The sequence below is a fragment of the Sinocyclocheilus anshuiensis genome, unplaced genomic scaffold (genome assembly GCF_001515605.1).
Source record: "Sinocyclocheilus anshuiensis isolate Anshui unplaced genomic scaffold, SAMN03320099.WGS_v1.1 scaffold3639, whole genome shotgun sequence".
NCBI lineage: Eukaryota > Metazoa > Chordata > Actinopteri > Cypriniformes > Cyprinidae > Sinocyclocheilus > Sinocyclocheilus anshuiensis.
This window is the reverse complement of record NW_015542677.1, coordinates 55,868-60,388: the sequence shown is the minus strand read 5'-3', so window position 1 is coordinate 60,388 and position 4,521 is coordinate 55,868. Positions and strand designations below refer to the sequence as shown.

Sequence of the window (4,521 nt, the reverse complement as noted above, 5' to 3'; positions counted from 1 at the left end):
CCGCCTCTCAAGATGGCTTGTCCAATGAGAAAGGCTTGAAATCCCAAGCGGGCGGTTGCAACTGCTGGAGGGTTTTACGACCCTTTGTCTCTAAGCATGGTATTTCGCATATGTAATTCGCTTGGGTGTCGACGAAAGATTACTAAAAGTTCTTAGAACCCTAATATGTTGCATAGGTATAAACATACAATATACACTCTCAATTAGATCATCTGAATACGAATTAATAGAGACCAAACACGGTATATGTAAGGTTACATGAATGAGTGGTTCTATCATAAGCATGAATAAAATAGTCTACAATACAACAGATAATATACAAGACAGCAATAATATACACCATGACCTGAAGGATATGTGTGTTCATTCAAAGAAAGGTTTTCCTATGAATTAGTTAGTAGAAAAGTCCACTTCTATTGTGCCTTGTGCCTCTTGCGATGGAACATGCAGTGATTTTCCCTGCTTCGCATTCCATTAGGTCGTAAATGTATCTGGTGTCAGGGTTGCCATGGTAACCAGGGTCCTGGGCCCTGTTCACAGACAACTTGGCACCCAGTATGTTTATTGGGTGAGGGGTCTGTGAACGTTTGTTAATCTAATGAATAATTGATTTGTTAAATCAAATGGAAAATGGTGTGTCTGATTGGTCCAGATGCTACATATGGAACAGATATAGTACGGAATCCAACAAACCAGATAAACTGTCACAATGATTCCTAATGTCAGGGCAGCTTTGCTCTCAGATTTCCTTCTCACTGAACCTTCATTTACGCATTTGCCACTCTTCATCAGGGTGTTTATAACTTTCACTTGCTGAAGTACAACATAGAAAATCCTCAAATATAAAGATATGATCAGGATACAAGGACAAATAAAAGACATGAACAGATCAGTGACTCTCCAAGCAAAACCCACCAAAACAGAACACTCTCCATAACACGTTTGTTTTGCGTGAAATGTCAAAATAACCGTTATTAATTACAACGGCAGTGTTATAAGTTGAGGAGCAAACCCAGCTCAGAGAGATGCTTATTAATGTTTTAGTCATGGTTATTTTCTGTGGGTACAGTAAAGGGTGACAAACAGCCACATAACGATGTGGCAATTAAACAGCAATTAAAACTAAATTACTAAGAGATGCTGAGAGAAGCATCCAAATAAATATTGAATAGAGTCCACAGAAAGTGTCTCCAATTTATCAACACATCTCAGTCAGCCTCGTGGCCTCTATGGGCATCACAAGTCCAATAAGCATGTCAGCCACAGCCAGAGAGAGAATGAGCAGGTTGGTTGGAGTGTGAAGCTTCTTGAAGTGAGAGATGGAGATGATCACCAGCAGGTTCAGAAACACAGTCCATGCTGACAGCACTGATACAAACACATAAATGATATTGTATTCATGACTGGAGCGTTTTCCCTTGATACATGATGAGTTGATGGCAGGAAAGCAGTATTGAATCTCATGATCCTCTGTCTCATAGGCCATGAGTGAGTCTCCTCCTGTTAGGAGTTTGTTCTGCTCTCCTTAATATCCTTTCATTCATACATTGTCTGGATCAGACTGACCAACCCATCTACCGCCCACTCTGATGCTGCATAATGACATTTTTTTCCTCCAACACTTTTAACATTGATGTGACCATTTAGGACCTATACAGTATTCCTGCTATATTTTTTGTAATAATTTTTTATTTTTGTAAGTTTTATTTTGCCATTAATTATCTAGACTATGGTGGCCCTCGATAGTCTAATCTGTTCCACCAGTTTCATAATGAACCAAAAATATTTTTTAAGCTTTTCATTAGGGCTGCCCTCGACTAAAGATTTTTCTGATCGACTAGTAGTCGTTCATTTTAAGCATCAGTCGACTAATCGCATGTTTATTAATAAACCCTTTAAATCATGCCAATGAGCCTTTAATTGCCTACATAGCCTAATAAGCGCTCAAGCGCATGCATAAAGCTTGCCACAGCACATTGCCAGAAGTAATGATGATGAATGTGTCAGGGAAAAACAGTAAGATTAAACTGCATTAACATTTTAATAATCTATTGATAAACTAGTGTTTTCATTTTAAGAGATGAATTCAGCGACACTGACTTGTCATCTCCACAGTAGTGGATGCGCCTGCATGCAAATTTCATACGGATTACATAATCTGAGAATATTTGTTTTTTTCAGATTTGAATTGTTTCATTTGAAAGTAGACATTTCAATCGCTCTCTCTCTCTCTCTCTCTCTATATATATATATATTTTTTTTTTTTCATGTCTTTAAGGCAAGTATAAACGGAGTTTCGCACTCAAGTTCACAGAGGCCGAGGCGGCAGAAAGCGCATCCTGTTTGCTTTCATTATTTTACAAAAGCACAATGTTTTGTTGTTATAGTGAGTGAGTGCACACAAATAAACGCAGAGGGTTTACAGATTCGAAAGATGTATTACTCTTATCTGTATGACCAAAAATTATGGAGTATTTTAAGAGCAAGTGACTGCACCGGCGCCTCCATCTGTCATGCTGTGAGCGCGCTACTGTTCAGCTTTCACACTCCGCACAGACACTTCAATAGCGCACATTTTTCTAGGTTAACATTAGATTGAGTGGCCATGCAAAGTTGCTACTAACATATTTCAGATGATAAGCCATATTTGAGGTCGATGAATGATAGGCCAGCGTTTGGATGTAACGTTACCACAAAATCCAGCCATTAACGATCTGTCTGTCACGTACTACGTGACATACCACTTCCTGTGGATTTTTTTTTTCTGCGACTAAGCGACCAATAAAATTTTGGTCGACCAAGCCTCTTCTCGTCGACTAAAGGTTAGTCGACTATTATGGGGGCAGCCCTACTTTTCATATTTGCCTAAAAGGTCTCTAACATTGTGCTTTGCAATTGAATTAAATATATATTTATTCTGTCATGCTGCGAGTTCTGTGTTTAAGCTAGAAGCTCAATATGTCGTGTTTTCAGCAGTTTGGTTCTCAAGAATGCAGCAAACTCAATGTCTGCATGTGTTGTGAATTTAAGATGCATTTGGAAATGCAACATCAGTGCTGGCTCTACCTAATCAATGACATATGTGGTTGCATAGGGCCCCATGTCATGGGTTCAGACAGTAATGCTTGGTAATAATAACTGTGATAAAGATTGCTTGTATCAGTGTTAATGTTTGAAAATGAAGAAGCAGCACTATCAGTCCGGTGAAGAGAAGAGGAAAGAAAGTGAGGTAGATAATGGTAAGTGATGAAGTTTGAACATATATTGTTGAAATGGTGGAATTGTTTCTTATCAGTTTCAGGGCTCCAGACTGCGACTAAAACGGTCAAAAATATTAATTTGCGAGTGATATTTTTGCTGACATCGCCACTGGCGACTATATAAATTTACATGTTATAAAAATTTCTACAAAATCAATGTCATTTGATTCTACCAATGTTACCTCGAAAAGTATATTTAAACAGGGCTTCAGACTGTGCCTAAAACTTTTGCACATTTGCGACCAAAAATATTAATTTGCGAGTGATATTTTTGCTGAGATCGCCACTGGCGACTATATAAATTTACGTTATGACTTAAAAATTTGCATGTAATGCCTTTTTTCCTGCTTGTTTTGCGATCACATCTTTTGTTATGTTGACGTATTAGACTGAGACGATGCGCATCAAAGTTTTAGTGGGAAAAAAAAGACTTTCAAACAGTCCTCATCTCTGCCAAACACCAGCATTGACGACACACCTGCTAAAAGAGCAGGCTACATTTGATACAGTTGAGATCGAAAATGACAGAGACACAAAAAATAATGTGTGGACATTAACAATATCATTAACAATTCTAGTTTATAATCAGTACTAATAAGGCTTCTTCTTATCAAGATCTTTAGTCTAAATGCTGTGTTCTGTTAATGCGTGAAATTCATATTATTTGTAGCGCACACTTGAGGAGCCCAAACTACACTCAATGACCAAGTGATGCTGACATAATTATGGTCCATGATATTGGCACAAAGTGTAATAAACAATTCTTTGTGACTGTATATAGTTCTCAAGTTGGAAAAGACGTTTAGTTCCTACTTTAAATGAACCTTAGTTCCCCGGACATCTACAAGAGGGATTTAAATGCTGATGCTGTAAAAGGAGGGGAGACATAAACACAAAACAGTACGACTGAAATGTTAAAGTGTTTTAAAAAAGTAATAAATAAAACGCGTTTATTCTGTGGCACTTAAAAAAATAATTTGGTGCCTAATTTTGTTTCTTATAAGAGCCAGAGGCTCCTTAAGTTTTTTTTTTTTTTTTGTCTGGAGCCCTGCAATATGTTAATAATAGGCATGCTAATAAGCAACTAATTAATAGTGAGAATTGGTCCCTATACTAAAGTGTTACCACTTGTTTTTATGTGTTGCTATAGCCATACCAATAATATAAAAAATAGCATTTATGTGTCAGCCAGAAAAAAACTAAATTTACTAATTAGAAAATTACTTTGTGCATATTTAAAGCTGCAGTCCGTAACTTTTTT

The 4,521-nt window shown here is 37.3% G+C and overlaps 1 pseudogene; it reads right to left on the bottom strand.

The window, feature by feature from the left end:
• Positions 1-659: 659 nt before the first annotated feature.
• On the bottom strand, positions 660-1,510 carry LOC107694559 (trace amine-associated receptor 13c-like; annotated as a pseudogene).
• Between the last annotated feature and the right edge of the window lie 3,011 nt (positions 1,511-4,521).